This window comes from Ascaphus truei, chromosome 11, assembly GCF_040206685.1.
Source record: "Ascaphus truei isolate aAscTru1 chromosome 11, aAscTru1.hap1, whole genome shotgun sequence".
NCBI classification, from domain to species: Eukaryota; Metazoa; Chordata; class Amphibia; order Anura; family Ascaphidae; genus Ascaphus; species Ascaphus truei.
Window position 1 is genome coordinate 53,426,181 of NC_134493.1, and position 25,324 is coordinate 53,451,504.

Genomic DNA, 25,324 nt, shown 5'->3' on the forward strand with positions numbered 1-25,324 from the left:
AAGCGGGCACTATAAATATTACTCAGCTCATGTAAAAGCGGGCACTAAAAATGTTACTCATCCTCATGTAAAAGCGGGCACTATAAATGTTACTCAGCTCATGTAAAAGCGGGCACTATAAATGTTACTCAGCTCATGTAAAAGCAGGCACTATAAATGTTACTCACCCTCATGTAAAAGCGGGCACTATAAATCTTACTCTGCCTCATGTAAAAGCGGGCACTATAAATGTTACTCAGCTCATGTAAAAGCGGGCACTATAAATGTTACTCACCCTCATGTAAAAGCGGGCACTATAAATATTACTCAGCTCATGTAAAAGCGGGCACTATAAATGTTACTCACCCTCATGTAAAAGCGGGAACTATAAATATTACTCAGCCTCATGTAAAAGCGGGCACTATAAATATTACTCAGCTCATGTAAAAGCGGGCACTATAAGTGTTACTCAGCCTCATGTAAAAGCGGGCACTATAAATGTTACTCAGCCTCATGTAAAAGCGGGCACTGTAAATATTACTCAGCCTCATGTAAAGCGGGCACAATGTTACTCAGCTTCATGTAAAAGCGGGCAATATAAATGTTACTCAGCCTCATGTAAAAGCGGGCACTGTAAATATTACTCAGCCTCATGTAAAGCGGGCACAATGTTACTCAGCTTCATGTAAAAGCGGGCACTATAAGTGTTACTCAGCCTCATGTAAAAGCTGGCACTATAAATGTTACTCAGCTCATGTAAAAGCGGGCACTATAAGTGTTACTCAGCCTCATGTAAAAGCGGGCACTGTAAATATTACTCAGCCTCATGTAAAGCGGGCACAATGTTACTCAGCTTCATGTAAAAGCGGGCAATATAAATGTTACTCAGCCTCATGTAAAAGCGGGTACTATAAATATTACTCAGCCTCATGTAAAAGCGGACACTATAAATGTTACTCAGCCTCATGTAAAAGCGGGCACTATAAATATTACTCAGCCTCATGTAAAAGCGGGCACTATAAATGTTACTCAGCCTCATGTAAAAGCGGGCACTATAAATATTACTCAGCCTCATGTAAGAGCGGGCACTATAAATGTTACTCAGCTCATGTAAAAGCGGGCACTATAAATATTACTCAGCCTCATGTAAAAGCGGGTACTATAAATGTTACTCAGCCTCATGTAAAAGTGGGCACTATAAATATTACTCAGCCTCATGTAAAAGCGGCACTATAAATATTACTCAGCCTCGTGTAAAAGCGGGCACTATAAATATTACTCAGCTTTATGTAAAAGCGGGCACTATAAATATTACTCAGCCTCATGTAAAAGCGGGCACTATAAATATTACTCAGCCTCATGTAAAAGCGGGCACTATAAATATTACTCAGCTCATGTAAAAGCGGGCACTAAAAATGTTACTCAGCCTCATGTAAAAGCGGGCACTATAAATATTACTCAGCTCATGTAAAAGCGGGCACTAAAAATGTTACTCAGCCTCATGTAAAAGCAGGCACTATAAATGTTACTCAGCCTCATGTAAAAGCGGGCACTATAAATATTACTCAGCCTCATGTAAAAGCGGGCACTATAAATATTACTCAGCCTCATGTAAAAGCGGGCACTATAAATATTACTCAGCCTCATGTAAAAGCGGGCACTATAAATATTACTCAGCCTCATGTAAAAGCGGGCACTATAAAAGTTACTCAGCCTCATGTAAAAGCGGGCACTATAAATATTACTCATCCTCATGTAAAAGCGGGCACTATAAATATTACTCAGCCTCATGTAAAAGCGGGCACTATAAATATTACTCAGCCTCATGTAAAAGCGGGCACTATAAATATTACTCAGCTCATGTAAAAGCGGGCACTAAAAATGTTACTCATCCTCATGTAAAAGCGGGCACTATATATGTTACTCAGCCTCATGTAAAAGCGGGCACTATAAATGTTACTCAGCCTCATGTAAGAGCGGGCACTATAAATATTACTCAGCCTCAAGTAAAAGCGGACACTATAAATGTTACTCAGCCTCATGTAAAAGCGGGCACTATAAATATTACTCAGCCTCATGTAAGAGCAGGCACTATAAATATTACTCAGCCTCATGTAAGAGCGGGCACTATAAATGTTACTCAGCTCATGTAAAAGCGGGCACTATAAATATTACTCAGCCTCATGTAAAAGCGGGTACTATAAATGTTACTCAGCCTCATGTAAAAGCGGGCACTATAAATATTACTCAGCCTCATGTAAAAGCGGCACTATAAATATTACTCAGCCTCGTGTAAAAGCTGGCACTAAAAATATTACTCAGTTTTATGTAAAAGCGGGCACTATAAATATTACTCAGCCTCATGTAAAAGCGGCACTATAAATATTACTCAGCCTCGTGTAAAAGCGGGCACTATAAATATTACTCAGCTTTATGTAAAAGCGGGCACTATAAATATTACTCAGCCTCATGTAAAAGCGGGCACTATAAATATTACTCAGCTTTATGTAAAAGATGGCACTATAAATATTACTCAGCCTCATGTAAAAGCGGGCACTATAAATAGTACTCAGCTCATGTAAAAGTGGGCACTATAAATATTACTCAGCCTCATGTAAAAGCGGCACTATAAATATTACTCAGCCTCGTGTAAAAGCGGGCACTATAAATATTACTCAGCTTTATGTAAAAGCGGGCACTATAAATATTACTCAGCCTCATGTAAAAGCGGGCACTATAAATATTACTCAGCCTCATGTAAAAGCGGGCACTATAAATATTACTCAGCTCATGTAAAAGCGGGCACTAAAAATGTTACTCAGCCTCATGTAAAAGCGGGCACTATAAATATTACTCAGCTCATGTAAAAGCGGGCACTAAAAATGTTACTCAGCCTCATGTAAAAGCAGGCACTATAAATGTTACTCAGCCTCATGTAAAAGCGGGCACTATAAATATTACTCAGCCTCATGTAAAAGCGGGCACTATAAATATTACTCAGCCTCATGTAAAAGCGGGCACTATAAATATTACTCAGCCTCATGTAAAAGCGGGCACTATAAATATTACTCAGCCTCATGTAAAAGCGGGCACTATAAAAGTTACTCAGCCTCATGTAAAAGCGGGCACTATAAATATTACTCATCCTCATGTAAAAGCGGGCACTATAAATATTACTCAGCCTCATGTAAAAGCGGGCACTATAAATATTACTCAGCCTCATGTAAAAGCGGGCACTATAAATATTACTCAGCTCATGTAAAAGCGGGCACTAAAAATGTTACTCATCCTCATGTAAAAGCGGGCACTATATATGTTACTCAGCCTCATGTAAAAGCGGGCACTATAAATGTTACTCAGCCTCATGTAAGAGCGGGCACTATAAATATTACTCAGCCTCAAGTAAAAGCGGACACTATAAATGTTACTCAGCCTCATGTAAAAGCGGGCACTATAAATATTACTCAGCCTCATGTAAGAGCAGGCACTATAAATATTACTCAGCCTCATGTAAGAGCGGGCACTATAAATGTTACTCAGCTCATGTAAAAGCGGGCACTATAAATATTACTCAGCCTCATGTAAAAGCGGGTACTATAAATGTTACTCAGCCTCATGTAAAAGCGGGCACTATAAATATTACTCAGCCTCATGTAAAAGCGGCACTATAAATATTACTCAGCCTCGTGTAAAAGCTGGCACTAAAAATATTACTCAGTTTTATGTAAAAGCGGGCACTATAAATATTACTCAGCCTCATGTAAAAGCGGCACTATAAATATTACTCAGCCTCGTGTAAAAGCGGGCACTATAAATATTACTCAGCTTTATGTAAAAGCGGGCACTATAAATATTACTCAGCCTCATGTAAAAGCGGGCACTATAAATATTACTCAGCTTTATGTAAAAGATGGCACTATAAATATTACTCAGCCTCATGTAAAAGCGGGCACTATAAATAGTACTCAGCTCATGTAAAAGCGGGCACTATAAATATTACTCAGCTCATGTAAAAGCGGGCACTAAAAATGTTACTCAGCCTCATGTAAAAGCGGGCACTATAAATATTACTCAGCTCATGTAAAAGCGGGCACTAAAAATGTTACTCAGCCTCATGTAAAAGCAGGCACTATAAATGTTACTCAGCCTCATGTAAAAGCGGGCACTATAAATATTACTCAGCCTCATGTAAAAGCGGGCACTATAAATATTACTCAGCCTCATGTAAAAGCGGGCACTATAAATATTACTCAGCCTCATGTAAAAGCGGGCACTATAAATATTACTCAGCTCATGTAAAAGCGGGCACTAAAAATGTTACTCATCCTCATGTAAAAGCGGGCACTATATATGTTACTCAGCCTCATGTAAAAGCGGGCACTATAAATGTTACTCAGCCTCATGTAAGAGCGGGCACTATAAATATTACTCAGCTCATGTAAAAGCGGGCACTATAAATATTACTCAGCCTCATGTAAAAGCGGGCACTATAAATGTTACTCACCTTCATGTAAGAGCGGGCACTATAAATGTTACTCAGCCTCATGTAAAAGCGGGCACTATAAATGTTACTCAGCCTCATGTAAGAGCGGGCACTATAAATGTTACTCAGCCTCATGTAAGAGCGGGCACTATAAATGTTACTCAGCCTCATGTAAAAGCGGGCACTATAAATGTTACTCAGCCACATGTAAAAGCGGGCACTATAAATGTTACTCAGCCTCATGTAAAAGCGGGCACTATAAGTGTTACTCAGCCTCATGTAAAAGCGGGCACTATAAATATTACTCAGCCTCATGTAAAAGCGGGCACTATAAATATTACTCAGCCTCATGTAAGAGCCGGCACTATAAGTGTTACTCAGCCTCATGTAAAAGCGGGCACTATATATATTACTCAGCCTCATGTAAAAGCGGGCACTATAAGTGTTACTCAGCTCATGTAAAAGCGGGCACTATAAATGTTACTCAGCCTCATGTAAAAGCGGGCACTATAAATGTTACTCAGCCTCATGTAAAAGCGGGCACTATAAATATTACTAAGCCTCATGTAAAAGCGGGCACTATAAAAGTTACTCAGCCTCATGTAAAAGCGGGCATTATAAATATTACTCAGCCTCATGTAAAAGCGGGCACTATAAGTGTTACTCAGCCTCATGTAAAAGCGGGCACTATAAATGTTACTCAGCCTCATGTAAAAGCGGGCACTATAAATGTTACTCAGCCTCATGTAAAAGCGGGCACTATAAATATTACTCAGCCTCATGTAAAAGCGGGCACTATAAATGTTAATCAGCCTCATGTAAAAGCGGGCACTATAAGTGTTACTCAGCCTCATGTAAAAGCGGGCACTATAAGTGTTACTCAGCCTCATGTAAAAGCGGGCACAATAAATGTTACTCAGCCTCATGTAAAAGCGGGCACTATAAATATTACTCAGCCTCATGTAAAAGCGGGCACTATAAATGTTACTCAGCCTCATGTAAAAGCGGGCACTATAAATATTACTCAGCCTCATGTAAAAGCGGGCACTATAAATATTACTCAGCCACATGTAAAAGCGGGCACTATAAATGTTACTCAGCCTCATGTAAAAGCGGGCACTATAAGTGTTACTCAGCCTCATGTAAAAGCGGGCACTATAAATGTTACTCAGCCTCATGTAAAAGCGGGCACTATAAATATTACTCAGCCTCATGTAAAAGCGGGCACTATAAATATTACTCAGCCTCATGTAAAAGCGGGCACTATAAATATTACTCAGCCTCATGTAAAAGCGGGCACTATAAATGTTACTCAGCCTCATGTAAAAGCGGACACTATAAATGTTACTCAGCTCATGTAAAAGCGGGCACTATAAGTGTTACTCAGCCTCATGTAAAAGCGGCACTATAAATATTACTCAGCCTCGTGTAAAAGCGGGCACTATAAATATTACTCAGCCTCATGTAAAAGCGGGCACTATAAATATTACTCAGCCTCATGTAAAAGCGGACACTATAAATGTTACTCAGCTCATGTAAAAGCGGACACTATAAATGTTACTCAGCTCATGTAAAAGCGGGCACTATAAGTGTTACTCAGCCTCATGTAAAAGCGGCACTATAAATATTACTCAGCCTCGTGTAAAAGCGGACACTATAAATGTTACTCAGCTCATGTAAAAGCGGACACTATAAATGTTACTCAGCTCATGTAAAAGCGGGCACTATAAGTGTTACTCAGCCTCATGTAAAAGCGGCACTATAAATATTACTCAGCCTCGTGTAAAAGCGGGCACTATAAATATTACTCAGCCTCATGTAAAAGCGGGCACTATAAATATTACTCAGCCTCATGTAAAAGCGGGCACTATAAATATTACTCAGCCTCATGTAAAAGCGGGCACTATAAATATTACTCAGCTCATGTAAAAGCGGGCACTAAAAATGTTACTCAGCCTCATGTAAAAGCGGGCACTATAAATATTACTCAGCTCATGTAAAAGAGGGCACTAAAAATGTTACTCAGCCTCATGTAAAAGCAGGCACTATAAATGTTACTCAGCCTCATGTAAAAGCGGGCACTATAAATATTACTCAGCCTCATGTAAAAGCGGGCACTATAAATATTACTCAGCCTCATGTAAAAGCGGGCACTATAAATATTACTCAGCTCATGTAAAAGCGGGCACTAAAAATGTTACTCATCCTCATGTAAAAGCGGGCACTATAAATATTACTCAGCCTCATGTAAGAGCGGGCACTATAAATATTACTCAGCTCATGTAAAAGCGGGCACTATAAATATTACTCAGCCTCATGTAAAAGCGGGCACTATAAATGTTACTCAGCCTCATGTAAGAGTGGGCACTATAAATGTTACTCAGCCTCATGTAAAAGCGGGCACTATAAATGTTACTCAGCCTCATGTAAGAGCGGGCACTATAAATGTTACTCAGCCTCATGTAAGAGCGGGCACTATAAATGTTACTCAGCCTCATGTAAAAGCGGGCACTATAAATGTTACTCAGCCACATGTAAAAGCGGGCACTATAAATGTTACTCAGCCTCATGTAAAAGCGGGCACTATAAATATTACTCAGCCTCATGTAAAAGCGGGCACTATAAGTGTTACTCAGCCTCATGTAAAAGCGGGCACTATAAATATTACTCAGCCTCATGTAAAAGCGGGCACTATAAATATTACTCAGCCTCATGTAAAAGCGGGCACTATAAATATTACTCAGCCTCATGTAAAAGCGGGCACTATAAATGTTACTCAGCCTCATGTAAAAGCGGACACTATAAATGTTACTCAGCTCATGTAAAAGCGGGCACTATAAGTGTTACTCAGCCTCATGTAAAAGCGGCACTATAAATATTACTCAGCCTCGTGTAAAAGCGGGCACTATAAATATTACTCAGCCTCATGTAAAAGCGGGCACTATAAATATTACTCAGCCTCATGTAAAAGCGGACACTATAAATGTTACTCAGCTCATGTAAAAGCGGACACTATAAATGTTACTCAGCTCATGTAAAAGCGGGCACTATAAGTGTTACTCAGCCTCATGTAAAAGCGGCACTATAAATATTACTCAGCCTCGTGTAAAAGCGGACACTATAAATGTTACTCAGCTCATGTAAAAGCGGACACTATAAATGTTACTCAGCTCATGTAAAAGCGGGCACTATAAGTGTTACTCAGCCTCATGTAAAAGCGGCACTATAAATATTACTCAGCCTCGTGTAAAAGCGGGCACTATAAATATTACTCAGCCTCGTGTAAAAGCGGGCACTATAAATATTACTCAGCCTCATGTAAAAGCGGGCACTATAAATATTACTCAGCCTCATGTAAAAGCGGGCACTATAAATATTACTCAGCCTCATGTAAAAGCGGGCACTATAAATATTACTCAGCTCATGTAAAAGCGGGCACTAAAAATGTTACTCAGCCTCATGTAAAAGCGGGCACTATAAATATTACTCAGCTCATGTAAAAGAGGGCACTAAAAATGTTACTCAGCCTCATGTAAAAGCAGGCACTATAAATGTTACTCAGCCTCATGTAAAAGCGGGCACTATAAATATTACTCAGCCTCATGTAAAAGCGGGCACTATAAATATTACTCAGCCTCATGTAAAAGCGGGCACTATAAATATTACTCAGCTCATGTAAAAGCGGGCACTAAAAATGTTACTCATCCTCATGTAAAAGCGGGCACTATAAATATTACTCAGCCTCATGTAAGAGCGGGCACTATAAATATTACTCAGCTCATGTAAAAGCGGGCACTATAAATATTACTCAGCCTCATGTAAAAGCGGGCACTATAAATGTTACTCAGCCTCATGTAAGAGCGGGCACTATAAATGTTACTCAGCCTCATGTAAAAGCGGGCACTATAAATGTTACTCAGCCTCATGTAAGAGCGGGCACTATAAATGTTACTCAGCCTCATGTAAGAGCGGGCACTATAAATGTTACTCAGCCTCATGTAAAAGCGGGCACTATAAATGTTACTCAGCCACATGTAAAAGCGGGCACTATAAATGTTACTCAGCCTCATGTAAAAGCGGGCACTATAAATATTACTCAGCCTCATGTAAAAGCGGGCACTATAAGTGTTACTCAGCCTCATGTAAAAGCGGGCACTATAAATATTACTCAGCCTCATGTAAAAGCGGGCACTATAAATGTTACTCAGCCTCATGTAAAAGCGGGCACTATAAATATTACTCAGCCTCATGTAAAAGCGGGCACTATAAGTGTTACTCAGCCTCATGTAAAAGCGGGCACTATAAATATTACTCAGCCTCATGTAAAAGCGGGCACTATAAATATTACTCAGCCTCATGTAAAAGCGGGCACTATAAGGGTTACTCAGCCTCATGTAAAAGCGGGCACTATAAATATTACTAAGCCTCATGTAAAAGCGGGCACTATAAAAGTTACTCAGCCTCATGTAAAAGCGGGCACTAAAAATATTACTCAGCCTCATGTAAAAGCGGGCACTATAAGTGTTACTCAGCCTCATGTAAAAGCGGGCACTATAAATATTACTCATCCTCATGTAAAAGCGGGCACTATAAATATTACTCAGCCTCATGTAAAAGCGGGCACTATAAGTGTTACTCAGCCTCATGTAAAAGCGGGCACTATAAATATTACTCAGCCTCATGTAAAAGCGGGCACTATAAATGTTACTCAGCCTCATGTAAAAGCGGGCACTATAAATATTACTAAGCCTCATGTAAAAGCGGGCACTATAAAAGTTACTCAGCCTCATGTAAAAGCGGGCACTATAAATATTACTCAGCCTCATGTAAAAGCGGGCACTATAAATATTACTCAGCCTCATGTAAAAGCGGGCACTATAAATATTACTCAGCCTCATGTAAAAGCGGGCACTATAAATGTTACTCAGCCTCATGTAAAAGCGGGCACTATAAATATTACTAAGCCTCATGTAAAAGCGGGCACTATAAAAGTTACTCAGCCTCATGTAAAAGCGGGCACTATAAATATTACTCAGCCTCATGTAAAAGCGGGCACTATAAGTGTTACTCAGCCTCATGTAAAAGCGGGAACTATAAATATTACTCAGCCTCATGTAAAAGCGGGCACTATAAATGTTACTCAGCCTCATGTAAAAGCGGGTACTATAAATATTACTCAGCCTCATGTAAAAGCGGGCACTATAAATGTTAATCAGCCTCATGTAAAAGCGGGCACTATAAGTGTTACTCAGCCTCATGTAAAAGCGGGCACTATAAGTGTTACTCAGCCTCATGTAAAAGCGGGAACTATAAATGTTACTCAGCCTCATGTAAAAGCGGGCACTATAAATATTACTCAGCCTCATGTAAAAGCGGGCACTATAAATGTTACTCAGCCTCATGTAAAAGCGGGCACTATAAATATTACTCAGCCTCATGTAAAAGCGGGCACTATAAATATTACTCAGCCTCATGTAAAAGCGGGCACTATAAATGTTACTCAGCCTCATGTAAAAGCGGGCACTATAAGTGTTACTCAGCCTCATGTAAAAGCGGGCACTATAAATGTTACTCAGCCTCATGTAAAAGCGGGCACTATAAATATTACTCAGCCTCATGTAAAAGCGGGCACTATAAATATTACTCAGCCTCATGTAAAAGCGGGCACTATAAATATTACTCAGCCTCATGTAAAAGCGGGCACTATAAATGTTACTCAGCCTCATGTAAAAGCGGGCACTATAAATATTACTCAGCCTCATGTAAAAGCGGGCACTATAAATATTACTCAGCCTCATGTAAAAGCGGGCACTATAAATATTACTCAGCCTCATGTAAAAGCGGGCACTATAAATGTTACTCAGCCTCATGTAAAAGCGGGCACTATAAATATTACTCAGCCTCATGTAAAAGCGGACACTATAAATGTTACTCAGCTCATGTAAAAGCGGGCACTATAAGTGTTACTCAGCCTCATGTAAAAGCGGGCACTATAAATATTACTCAGCCTCATTTAAAAGCGGACACTATAAATGTTACTCAGCTCATGTAAAAGCGGGCACTATAAATATTACTCATCCTCATGTAAAAGCGGGCACTATAAATGTTACTCAGCGTCGTGTAAATGCGGGCACTATAAATGTTACTCAGCCTCATGTAAAAGCGGTCACTATAAATATTACTCAGCTCATGTAAAAGCGGTCACTATAAATATTACTCAGCCTCATGTAAAAGCGGGCACTATAAAAGTTACTCAGCCTCATGTAAAAGCGGGCACTATAAATATTACTCAGCCTCATGTAAAAGCGGGCACTATAAATATTACTCAGCCTCATGTAAAAGCGGGCACTATAAATATTACTCAGCCTCATGTAAAAGCGGGCACTATAAATGTTACTCAGCCTCATGTAAAAGTGGGCACTATAAATATTACTCAGCCTCATGTAAAAGCGGGCACTATAAATATTACTCAGCCTCATGTAAAAGCGGGCACTATAAATGTTACTCAGCCTCATGTAAAAGCGGGCACTATAAATATTACTCAGCCTCATGTAAAAGCGGGCACTATAAATGTTACTCAGCGTCGTGTAAATGCGGGCACTATAAATGTTACTCAGCCTCATGTAAAAGCGGTCACTATAAATATTACTCAGCTCATGTAAAAGCGGTCACTATAAATATTACTCAGCCTCATGTAAAAGCGGGCACTATAAATATTACTCAGCCTCATGTAAAAGCGGGCATTATAAATATTACTCACCCTCATGTAAAAGCGGGCACTATAAATGTTACTTAGCCTCATGTAAAAGCGGCACTATAAATATTACTCAGCCTCATGTAAAAGCGGGCACTATAAATATTACTCAGCCTCATGTAAGAGCGGGCACTATAAATGTTACTCAGCCTCATGTAAAAGCGGGCACTATAAATATTACTCAGCCTCCTGTAAAAGCGGACACTATAAATGTTACTCAGCTCATGTAAAAGCGGGCACTATAAATATTACTCATCCTCATGTAAAAGCGGGCACTATAAATGTTACTCAGCGTCGTGTAAATGCGGGCACTATAAATGTTACTCAGCCTCATGTAAAAGCGGTCACTATAAATATTACTCAGCTCATGTAAAAGCGGTCACTATAAATATTACTCAGCCTCATGTAAAAGCGGGCACTATAAATATTACTCAGCCTCATGTAAAAGCGGGCATTATAAATATTACTCACCCTCATGTAAAAGCGGGCACTATAAATGTTACTTCGCCTCATGTAAAAGCGGGCACTATAAGTGTTACTCAGCCTCATGTAAAAGCGGGCACTATAAATGTTACTCAGCCTCATGTAAAAGCGGGCACTATAAATGTTACTTCGCCTCATGTAAAAGCGGGCACTATAAGTGTTACTCAGCCTCATGTAAAAGCGGGCACTATAAATGTTACTCAGCCTCATGTAAAAGCGGTCACTATAAATAGTACTCAGCTCATGTAAAAGCGGGCACTATAAATATTACTCAGCCTCATGTAAGAGCGGGTACTATAAATATTACTCAGCCTCATGTAAAAGCGGGCACTATAAATGTTACTCAGCCTCATGTAAAAGCGGGCACTATAAATATTATTCAGCCTCATGTAAAAGCGGGCACTATAAATGTTACTCAGCCTCATGTTAAAGCGGGCACTATAAATGTTACTCAGCCTCATGTAAAAGCGGGCACTATAAATATTACTCAGCCTCATGTAAAAGCGGGCACTATAAATATTACTCAGCCTCATGTAAGAGCGGGCACTATAAATATTACTCAGCCTCATGTAAAAGCGGGCACTATAAATGTTACTCAGCCTCATGTAAAAGCGGGCACTATAAATATTACTCAGCCTCATGTAAGAGCGGGCACTATAAATATTACTCAGCCTCATGTAAAAGCGGGCACTATAAATGTTACTCAGCCTCATGTAAAAGCGGGCACTATAAATATTACTCAGCCTCATGTAAGAGCGGGCACTATAAATATTACTCAGCCTCATGTAAAAGCGGGCACTATAAATGTTACTCGGCCTCATGTAAAAGCGGGCACTATAAATGTTACTCAGCCTCATGTAAAAGCGGGCACTATAAATGTTAATCAGCCTCATGTAAAAGCGGGTACTATAAATGTTACTCAGCCTCATGTAAGAGCGGGCACTATAAATGTTACTCAGCCTCATGTAAAAGCGGGCACTATAAATGTTACTCAGCCTCATGTAAAAGCGGGCACTATAAATGTTACTCAGCCTCATGTAAAAGCGGGCACTATAAATGTTACTCAGCCTCATGTAAAAGCGGGCACTATAAATAAATGTTACTCAGCCTCATGTAAAAGCGGGCACTATAAATAAATGTTACTCAGCCTCATGTAAAAGCGGGCACTATAAATGTTACTCAGCCTCATGTAAAAGCGGGCACTATAAATGTTACTCAGCCTCATGTAAAAGCGGGCACTATAAATATTACTCAGCCTCATGTAAGAGCGGGCACTATAAATGTTACTCAGCCCCATGTAAAAGCGGGCACTATAAATGTTACTCAGCCTCATGTAAAAGCGGGTACTATAAATATTACTCAGCTCATGTAAAAGCGGGCACTATAAATGTTACTCAGCCTCATGTAAAAGCGGGCACAATAAATATAACTCAGCCTCATGTAAAAGCGGGCACTATAAATGTTACTCAGCCTCATGTAAAAGCGGGCACTATAAATATTACTCATCCTCATGTAAAAGCGGGCACTATAAATATTACTCATCCTCATGTAAAAGCGGGCACTATAAATGTTACTCAGCCTCATGTAAAAGCGGGCACTATAAATGTTACTCAGCCTCATGTAAGAGCGGGCACTATAAGTGTTACTCAGCCTCATGTAAGAGCGGGCACTATAAATGTTACTCAGCCTCATGTAAGAGCGGGCACTATAAATGTTACTCAGCCTCATGTAAAAGCGGGCACTATAAATGTTACTCAGCCTCATATAAAAGCGGGCACTATAAATGTTACTCAGCCCCATGTAAAAGTGGGCACTATAAATGTTACTCACCCTCATGTAAAAGCGGGCACTATAAATGTTACTCACCCTCATGTAAAAGCGGGCACTATAAATGTTACTCAGCCTCATGTAAAAGCGGGCACTATAAATATTACTCAGCCTCATGTAAAAGCGGGCACTATAAATGTTACTCAGCCTCATGTAAAAGCGGGCACTATAAATATTACTCAGCCTCATGTAAGAGCGGGCACTATAAATATTACTCAGCCTCATGTAAAAGCGGGCACTATAAATGTTACTCAACTCATGTAAAAGCGGGCACTATAAATATTACTCAGCTCATGTAAAAGCGGGCACTATAAATATAACTCAGCTCATGTAAAAGCGGGTACTATAAATGTTACTCAACTCATGTAAAAGCGGGCACTATAAATGTTACTCAACTCATGTAAAAGCGGGCACTATAAATATTACTCAGCCTCATGTAAAAGCGGGCACTATAAATATTACTCAGCTTCATGTAAAAGCGGGCACTATAAATGTTACTCAGCCTCATGTAAAAGCGGGCACTACAAATGTTACTCAGCCTCATGTAAAAGCGGGCACTATAAATGTTACTCAGCCTCATGTAAAAGCGGGCACTATAAATGTTACTCAGCCTCATGTAAAAGCGGGCACTATAAATGTTACTCATCCTCATGTAAAAGCGGGCACTATAAATATTACTCAGTCTCATGTAAAAGCGGGCACTATAAATGTTACTCAGCCTCACGTAAAAGCGGGCACTATAAATGTTAATCAGCCTCATGTAAACGCGGGCACTATAAATGTTACTCACCCTCATGTAAAAGCGGGCACTATAAATGTTACTCAGCCTCATGTAAAAGCGGGCACTATAAATATTACTCAGCTCATGTAAAAGCGGGCACTATAAATATTACTCAGCCTCATGTAAAAACGGGCACTATAAATATTACTCAGCTCATGTAAAAGCGGGCACTAAAAATATTACTCAGCCTCATGTAAAAGCGGGCACTATAAATGTACTCACCCTCATGTAAAAGCGGGCACTATAAATATTACTCAGCTCATGTAAAAGCAGGCACTATAAATGTTACTCAGCCTCGTGTAAATGCGGGCACTATAAATGTTACTCAGCCTCATGTAAAAGCGGGCACTATAAATATTACTCAGTCTCATATAAAAGCGGGCACTATAAATATTACTCAGCCTCATGTAAAAGCAGGCACTATAAATGTTACTCAGCCTCATGTAAAAGCGGGCACTATAAATGTTACTCAGCATCATGTAAAAGCGGGCACTATAAATATTACTCAGCCTCATGTAAAAACGGGCACTATAAATATTACTCCGTCTCATATAAAAGCGGGCACTATAAATATTACTCAGCCTCATGTAAAAGCGGGCACTATAAAAGTTACTCAGCCTCATGTAAAAGCGGGCACTATAAATGTTACTCAGCCTCATGTAAAAGCGGGCACTATAAATGTTACTCAGCATCATGTAAAAGCGGGCACTATAAATGTTACTCAGCCTCATGTAAAAACGGGCACTATAAATATTACTCCGTCTCATATAAAAGCGGGCACTATAAATGTTACTCAGCCTCATGTAAAAGCGGGCACTATAAATGTTACTCAGCATCATGTAAAAGCGGGCACTATAAATATTACTCAGCCTCATGTAAAAGCGGGCACTATAAATATTACTCAGCCTCATGTAAGAGCGGGCACTATAAATGTTACTCAGCCTCATGTAAAAGCGGGCACTATAAATGTTACTCAGCATCATGTAAAAGCGGGCACTATAAATGTTACTCAGCCTCATGTAAAAACGGGCACTATAAATATTACTCCGTCTCATATAAAAGCGGGCACTATAAATATTACTCAGCTCATGTAAAAGCGGGCACTATAAATATTACTCAGCCTCATGTAAAAGCGGGCACTATAAATGTTACTCAGCCTCATGTAAAAGCGGGCACTATAAATGTTACTCAGCCTCATGTAAAAGTGGGCACTATAAATGTTACTCAGCCTCATGTAAAAGCGGGCACTATAAATGTTACTCAGCCTCATGTAAAAACGGGCACTATAAATATTACTCCGTCTCATATAAAAGCGGGCACTATAAATGTTACTCAGCCTCATGTAAAAGCGGGCACTATAAATATTACTCAGCCTCATGTAAAAGCGGGCACTATAAGTGTTACTCAGCCTCATGTAAAAGCGGGCACTATAAATGTTACTCAGCCGCATGTAAACGCAGCACTATAAATGTTACTCAGCCTCATGTAAAAGCGGGCACTATAAATATTACTCAGCCTCATGTAAAAGCCGGCACTATAAGTGTTACTCAGCCTCATGTAAAAGCGGGCACTATAAATGTTACTCAGCCTCATGTAAAAGCGGGCACTATAAAAGTTACTCAGCCTCATGTAAAAGCGGGCACTATAAATGTTACTCAGCCTCATGTAAAAGCGGGCACTATAAATGTTACTCAGCCTCATGTAAAAGCGGGCACTATAAAAGTTACTCAGCCTCATGTAAAAGCGGGCACTATAAGTGTTACTCAGCCTCATGTAAAAGCGGGCACTATAAATATAACTCAGCTCATGTAAAAGCGGGCACTATAAATATTACTCAGCTCATGTAAAAGCGGGCACTATAAATATTACTCAGCCTCATGTAAAAGCGGGCACTATAAATATTACTCAGCCTCATGTAAAAGCGGGCACTATAAATGTTACTCAGCCTCGTGTAAAAGCGGGCACTATAAATGTTACTCAGCCTCATGTAAAAGCGGGCACTATAAATATTACTCAGCCTCATGTAAGAGCGGGCACTATAAATATTACTCAGCCTCATGTAAAAGCGGGCACTATAAATGTTACTCAACTCATGTAAAAGCGGGCACTATAAATATTACTCAGCTCATGTAAAAGCGGGCACTATAAATATAACTCAGCTCATGTAAAAGCGGGTACTATAAATGTTACTCAACTCATGTAAAAGCGGGCACTATAAATGTTACTCAACTCATGTAAAAGCGGGCACTATAAATATTACTCAGCCTCATGTAAAAGCGGGCACTATAAATATTACTCAGCTTCATGTAAAAGCGGGCACTATAAATGTTACTCAGCCTCATGTAAAAGCGGGCACTATAAATGTTACTCAGCCTCATGTAAAAGCGGGCACTATAAATGTTACTCAGCCTCATGTAAAAGCGGGCACTATAAATGTTACTCAGCCTCATGTAAAAGCGGGCACTATAAATGTTACTCATCCTCATGTAAAAGCGGGCACTATAAATATTACTCAGTCTCATGTAAAAGCGGGCACTATAAATGTTACTCAGCCTCATGTAAAAGCGGGCACTATAAATGTTAATCAGCCTCATGTAAACGCGGGCACTATAAATGTTACTCACCCTCATGTAAAAGCGGGCACTATAAATGTTACTCAGCCTCATGTAAAAGCGGGCACTATAAATATTACTCAGCTCATGTAAAAGCGGGCACTATAAATATTACTCAGCCTCATGTAAAAACGGGCACTATAAATATTACTCAGCTCATGTAAAAGCGGGCACTAAAAATATTACTCAGCCTCATGTAAAAGCGGGCACTATAAATGTACTCACCCTCATGTAAAAGCGGGCACTATAAATATTACTCAGCTCATGTAAAAGCGGGCACTATAAATGTTACTCAGCCTCGTGTAAATGCGGGCACTATAAATGTTACTCAGCCTCATGTAAAAGCGGGCACTATAAATATTACTCAGTCTCATATAAAAGCGGGCACTATAAATATTACTCAGCCTCATGTAAAAGCAGGCACTATAAATGTTACTCAGCCTCATGTAAAAGCGGGCACTATAAATGTTACTCAGCATCATGTAAAAACGGGCACTATAAATATTACTCCGTCTCATATAAAAGCGGGCACTATAAATATTACTCAGCCTCATGTAAAAGCGGGCACTATAAATGTTACTCAGCCTCATGTAAAAGCGGGCACTATAAATGTTACTCAGCATCATGTAAAAGCGGGCACTATAAATGTTACTCAGCCTCATGTAAAAACGGGCACTATAAATATTACTCCGTCTCATATAAAAGCGGGCACTATAAATATTACTCAGCTCATGTAAAAGCGGGCACTATAAATATTACTCAGCCTCATGTAAAAGCGGGCACTATAAATGTTACTCAGCCTCATGTAAAAGCGGGCACTATAAATGTTACTCAGCCTCATGTAAAAGCGGGCACTATAAATGTTACTCAGCCTCATGTAAAAGCGGGCACTATAAATGTTACTCAGCCTCATGTAAAAACGGGCACTATAAATATTACTCCGTCTCATATAAAAGCGGGCACTATAAATGTTACTCAGCCTCATGTAAAAGCGGGCACTATAAATATTACTCAGCCTCATGTAAAAGCGGGCACTATAAGTGTTACTCAGCCTCATGTAAAAGCGGGCACTATAAATGTTACTCAGCCGCATGTAAACGCAGCACTATAAATGTTACTCAGCCTCATGTAAAAGCGGGCACTATAAATATTACTCAGCCTCATGTAAGAGCGGGCACTATAAATATTACTCAGCCTCATGTAAAAGCGGGCACTATAAATGTTACTCAACTCATGTAAAAGCGGGCACTATAAATATTACTCAGCTCATGTAAAAGCGGGCACTATAAATATAACTCAGCTCATGTAAAAGCGGGTACTATAAATGTTACTCAACTCATGTAAAAGCGGGCACTATAAATGTTACTCAACTCATGTAAAAGCGGGCACTATAAATATTACTCAGCCTCATGTAAAAGCGGGCACTATAAATATTACTCAGCTTCATGTAAAAGCGGGCACTATAAATGTTACTCAGCCTCATGTAAAAGCGGGCACTATAAATGTTACTCAGCCTCATGTAAAAGCGGGCACTATAAATGTTACTCAGCCTCATGTAAAAGCGGGCACTATAAATGTTACTCAGCCTCATGTAAAAGCGGGCACTATAAATGTTACTCATCCTCATGTAAAAGCGGGCACTATAAATATTACTCAGTCTCATGTAAAAGCGGGCACTATAAATGTTACTCAGCCTCATGTAAAAGCGGGCACTATAAATGTTAATCAGCCTCATGTAAACGCGGGCACTATAAATGTTACTCACCCTCATGTAAAAGCGGGCACTATAAATGTTACTCAGCCTCATGTAAAAGCGGGCACTATAAATATTACTCAGCTCATGTAAAAGCGGGCACTATAAATATTACTCAGCCTCATGTAAAAACGGGCACTATAAATATTACTCAGCTCATGTAAAAGCGGGCACTAAAAATATTACTCAGCCTCATGTAAAAGCAGGCACTATAAATGTACTCACCCTCATGTAAAAGCGGGCACTATAAATATTACTCAGCTCATGTAAAAGCGGGCACTATAAATGTTACTCAGCCTCGTGTAAATGCGGGCACTATAAATGTTACTCAGCCTCATGTAAAAGCGGGCACTATAAATATTACTCAGTCTCATATAAAAGCGGGCACTATAAATATTACTCAGCCTCATGTAAAAGCAGGCACTATAAATGTTACTCAGCCTCATGTAAAAGCGGGCACTATAAATGTTACTCAGCATCATGTAAAAGCGGGCACTATAAATATTACTCAGCCTCATGTAAAAACGGGCACTATAAATATTACTCCGTCTCATATAAAAGCGGGCACTATAAATATTACTCAGCCTCATGTAAAAGCGGGCACTATAAATGTTACTCAGCCTCATGTAAAAGCGGGCACTATAAATGTTACTCAGCATCATGTAAAAGCGGGCACTATAAATGTTACTCAGCCTCATGTAAAAACGGGCACTATAAATATTACTCCGTCTCATATAAAAGCGGGCACTATAAATATTACTCAGCTCATGTAAAAGCGGGCACTATAAATATTACTCAGCCTCATGTAAAAGCGGGCACTATAAATGTTACTCAGCCTCATGTAAAAGCGGGCACTATAAATGTTACTCAGCCTCATGTAAAAGCGGGCACTATAAATGTTACTCAGCCTCATGTAAAAGCGGGCACTATAAATGTTACTCAGCCTCATGTAAAAACGGGCACTATAAATATTACTCCGTCTCATATAAAAGCGGGCACTATAAATGTTACTCAGCCTCATGTAAAAGCGGGCACTATAAATATTACTCAGCCTCATGTAAAAGCGGGCACTATAAGTGTTACTCAGCCTCATGTAAAAGCGGGCACTATAAATGTTACTCAGCCGCATGTAAACGCAGCACTATAAATGTTACTCAGCCTCATGTAAAAGCGGGCACTATAAATATTACTCAGCCTCATGTAAAAGCCGGCACTATAAGTGTTACTCAGCCTCATGTAAAAGCGGGCACTATAAATGTTACTCAGCCTCATGTAAAAGCGGGCACTATAAAAGTTACTCAGCCTCATGTAAAAGCGGGCACTATAAATGTTACTCAGCCTCATGTAAAAGCGGGCACTATAAATGTTACTCAGCCTCATGTAAAAGCGGGCACTATAAAAGTTACTCAGCCTCATGTAAAAGCGGGCACTATAAGTGTTACTCAGCCTCATGTAAAAGCGGGCACTATAAATATTACTCAGCTCATGTAAAAGCGGCACTATAAATATTACTCAGCCTCATGTAAAAGCGGGCACTATAAATATTACTCAGCCTCATGTAAAAGCGGGCACTATAAATATTACTCAGCCTCATGTAAAAGCGGGCACTATAAATGTTACTCAGCTTCATGTAAAAGCGGGCACTATAAATATTACTCAGCCTCATGTAAAAGCGGGCACTATAAATGTTACTCAGCCTCATGTAAAAGCGGGCACTATAAATATTACTCAGCCTCATGTAAAAGCGGGCACTATAAATATTACTCAGCTCATGTAAAAGCGGGCACTATAAATGTTACTCAGCCTCATGTAAAAGCGGGCACTATAAATATTACTCAGCCTCATGTAAAAGCGGGCACTATAAATGTTACTCAGCCTCATGTAAAAGCGGGCACTATAAATGTTACTCAGCCTCATGTAAAAGCGGGCACTATAAATATTACTCAGCCTCATGTAAAAGCGGGCACTATAAATGTTACTCAGCTCATGTAAAAGCGGGCACTATAAATATTACTCAGCCTCATGTAAAAGCGGGCACTATAAATGTTACTCAGCTCATGTAAAAGCGGGCACTATAAATATTACTCAGCTCATATAAAAGCGGGCACTATAAATGTTACTCAGCCTCGTGTAAAAGCGGGCACTATAAATAGTACTCAGCTCATGTAAAAGCGGGCACTATAAATATTACTCAGCTCATGTAAAAGCGGGCACTATAAATATTACTCAGCTCATGTAAAAGCGGGTACTATAAATATTACTCAGCTCATGTAAAAGCGGGTACTATAAATATTACTCAGCTCATGTAAAAGCGGGCACTATAAGTGTTACTCAGCCTCATGTAAAAGCGGGCACTATAAATGTTACTCAGCCTCATGTAAAAGCGGGCACTATAAAAGTTACTCAGCCTCATCTAAAAGCGGGCACTATAAATATTACTCAGCTCATGTAAAAGCGGGCACTATAAATGTTACTCAGCCTCATGTAAAAGCGGGCACTATAAATATTACTCAGCTCATGTAAAAGCGGGCACTATAAATGTTACTCAGCTCATGTAAAAGCGGGCACTATAAATATTACTCAGCCTCATGTAAAAGCGGGCACTATAAATATTACTCAGCTCATGTAAAAGCGGGCACTATAAATGTTACTCAGCCTCATGTAAAAGCGGGCACTATAAATGTTACTCAGCCTCATGTAAAAGCGGGCACTATAAATGTTACTCAGCCTCATGTAAAAGTGGGCACTATAAATGTTACTCAGCCTCATGTAAAAGCGGGCACTATAAATATTACTCAGCTCATGTAAAAGCGGGCACTATAAATGTTACTCAGCTCATGTAAAAAGCGGGTACTATAAATATTACTCACCCTCATGTAAAAGCGGGCACTATAAATATTACTCAGCTCATGTAAAAGCGGGCACTATAAGTGTTACTCAGCTCATGTAAAAGCGGGTACTATAAATATTACTCACCCTCATGTAAAAGCCGGCACTATAAGTGTTACTCAGCCTCATGTAAAAGCGGGCACTATAAATATAACTCAGCTCATGTAAAAGCGGGCACTATAAATATTACTCAGCTCATGTAAAAGCGGGCACTATAAATATTACTCAGCTCATGTAAAAGCGGGTACTATAAATATTACTCAGCTCATGTAAAAGCGGGCACTATAAATATTACTCAGCTCATGTAAAAGCGGGCACTATAAATATTACTCAGCTCATGTAAAAGCGGGCACTATAAATAGTACTCAGCTCATGTAAAAGCGGGCACTATAAATATTACTCAGCTCATGTAAAAGCGGGCACTATAAATATTACTCAGCTCATGTAAAAGCGGGTACTATAAATATTACTCAGCTCATGTAAAAGCGGGTACTATAAATATTACTCAGCTCATGTAAAAGCGGGCACTATAAGTGTTACTCAGCCTCATGTAAAAGCGGGCACTATAAATGTTACTCAGCCTCATGTAAAAGCGGGCACTATAAAAGTTACTCAGCCTCATCTAAAAGCGGGCACTATAAATATTACTCAGCTCATGTAAAAGCGGGCACTATAAATGTTACTCAGCCTCATGTAAAAGCGGGCACTATAAATATTACTCAGCTCATGTAAAAGCGGGCACTATAAATGTTACTCAGCTCATGTAAAAGCGGGCACTATAAATATTACTCAGCCTCATGTAAAAGCGGGCACTATAAATATTACTCAGCTCATGTAAAAGCGGGCACTATAAATGTTACTCAGCCTCATGTAAAAGCGGGCACTATAAATGTTACTCAGCCTCATGTAAAAGCGGGCACTATAAATGTTACTCAGCCTCATGTAAAAGTGGGCACTATAAATGTTACTCAGCCTCATGTAAAAGCGGGCACTATAAATATTACTCAGCTCATGTAAAAGCGGGCACTATAAATGTTACTCAGCTCATGTAAAAAGCGGGTACTATAAATATTACTCACCCTCATGTAAAAGCGGGCACTATAAATATTACTCAGCTCATGTAAAAGCGGGCACTATAAGTGTTACTCAGCTCATGTAAAAGCGGGTACTATAAATATTACTCACCCTCATGTAAAAGCCGGCACTATAAGTGTTACTCAGCCTCATGTAAAAGCGGGCACTATAAATATAACTCAGCTCATGTAAAAGCGGGCACTATAAATATTACTCAGCTCATGTAAAAGCGGGCACTATAAATATTACTCAGCTCATGTAAAAGCGGGTACTATAAATATTACTCAGCTCATGTAAAAGCGGGCACTATAAATATTACTCAGCTCATGTAAAAGCGGGCACTATAAATATTACTCAGCTCATGTAAAAGCGGGCACTATAAATGTTACTCAGCTCATGTAAAAGCGGGCACTATAAGTGTTACTCAGCCTCACCACAAAGGGTGTTTGCATCTTACTACAGTAATTAGTACTGAGCTTTCAATGTCCTCACATCAATTACAGTATTACAACACATTACACTAAACAATGCATTAGCCCTGAAAACATTACTCTACTAGAACCAAAGTGCTAAACTAAAACTGTTACCCCAGATGTGGCTAGTAAATATTACTCCACATTCCTGGGAGCACAGCACCACCACATGCTTCAAACAACTGGGAGCCGCCAACGGGCCCACCCTCAGCCCCCCCACCCTCAGCCCCCACCCTCAGCCCCCACCCTCAGCCCCACACCCTCAGCCCCACACCCTCAGCCCCACACCCTCAGCCCCCCACCCTCAGCCCCCCACCCTCAGCCCCCCACCCTCAGCCCCCACCCTCAGCCCCCCACCCTCAGCCCCCCACCCTCAGCCCCCGGGTCCACCATCAGCCCCCACCCTTAGTCCCCGGGCCCACCCTCAGCCCCCACCCTCAGCCCCCACCCTCAGCCCCCACCCTCAGCCCCCCACCCTCAGCCCCCACCCTTAGTCCCCGGGCCCACCCTCAGCCCCCCACCCTCAGCCCCCAACCTTAGTCCCCCACCCTCAGCCCCCACCCTTAGTCCCCGGGCCCACCCTCAGCCCCCACCCTCAGCCCCCACCCTCAGCCCCCCACCCTCAGCCCCCAACCTTAGTCCCCCACCCTCAGCCCCCACCCTCAGCCCCCCACCCTCAGTCTTAGTCCCCCACCTTAGTCCCCCACCCTCAGCCCCAACCTTAGTCCCCCACCCTCAGCCCCCAACCTTAGTCCCCCACCCTCAGCCCCCACCCTCAGCCCCCACCCGCAGTCCCCGGGCCCACCCTCAGCCCCCCACCCTCAGCCCCCCACCCTCAGCCCCCACCCTCAGCCCCCACCCGCTGTCCCCGGGCCCACCCTCAGCCCCCCACCCTCAGCCCCCCACCCTCAGCCCCCACCCTCAGCCCCCCACCCTCAGCCCTCAACCTTAGTCCCCCACCCTCAGCCCCCACCCTCAGCCCCCCACCCTTAGCCCTCAGCCCCCCACCCTCAGCCCCCACCCTTAGCCCTCAGCCCCCCACCCTCAGCCCCCCACCCTTAGCCCTCAGCCTCCCACCCTCAGCCCCTCACCCTCAGCCCCCCACCCTTAGCCCTCAGCCCCCACCCTCAGCCCCCCACCCTTAGTCCCACACCCTTAGCCCTCAGCCCCCCACCCTCAGCCCCCCACCCTCAGCCCCCACCCTCAGCCACCCACCCTCAGCCCCCACCCTCAGCCCCCACCCTCAGCCCCCACCTTCAGCCCCCCACCCTCAGCCACCCACCCTCAGCCACCCACCCTTAGCCCTCAGCCCCCACCCTCAGCCCCCCACCCTCAGCCCCCAACCTTAGTCCCACACCCTCTGCCCCCACCCTTAGTCCCCGGGCCCACCTTCAGTGCCCCACCCTCAGCCCCCCACCCTCAGCCCCCCACCCTCAGCCACCACCCTTAGTCCCTGGGCCCACCCTCAGCCACCCACCCTCAGCCCCCCACCCTTAGTCCCACACCCTTAACCCCCGGGCCCACCCTCAGCCCCCCACCCTCAGCCCCCCACCCTTAGTCCCCCACCCTCAGCCCCCACCCTTAGTCCCCCACCCTCAGTCCCCCACCCTTAGTCCCCGGGCCCACCCTCAGCCCCACACCCTCAGCCCCCCACCCTCAGCCCCCCACCCTCAGCCCCCCACCCTTAGTCCCCGGGCCCACGATCAGTCCCCCACCCTCAGTCCCCCACCCTTAGTCCCCCACCCTCAGCCCCACACTCTCAGCCCCCACCCTTAGCCCTCAGCCCCCCACCCTCAGCCCTTCACCCTTAGTCCCCGGGCCCACCCTTAGTCCCCGGGCCCACCCTCAGCCCCCCACCCTCAGCCCCCCACCCTCAGCCCCCCCACCCTTAGTCCCCCACCCTCAGCCCCCCACCCTTAGTCCCCCACCCTCACCCTCAGCCCCCCACCCTTAGTCCCCCACCCTCACCCTCAGCCCCCCACCCTCACCCTCAGCCCCCCACCCTCACCCTCAGCCCCACCCTCAGCCACCGGGGCCACCCTTAGCCCCCCACCCTCAACCCCTGGGCCCACCCTTGGCCCCTTGTGTCAGCCGGTGAGAATATAGAATCCCGCGCCCCTCACCTGGCGTTGAAGCCCCTCCCCCGGCGCGCGCAGCCTTCCCAGTGGCAGCAGTAACCGGTGTCCTTCTCCGGCTTGACGTGGAAATCGTTGACG

At 42.3% G+C, this 25,324-nt stretch overlaps 1 protein-coding gene across 1 annotated transcript in view; it reads right to left on the reverse strand.

Annotated features, from left to right (window-relative positions):
• Nucleotides 1-25,318, reverse strand: part of GLIS2 (GLIS family zinc finger 2) — a 36,708-nt gene extending 11,390 nt beyond the window's left edge. Inside the window, exon 1 of the mRNA XM_075566348.1 lies at nt 25,232-25,318. The gene's annotated coding sequence lies outside the window, so the exon portion shown is untranslated. The remainder of the gene's footprint in view (nt 1-25,231) is intronic.
• Between the last annotated feature and the right edge of the window lie 6 nt (nt 25,319-25,324).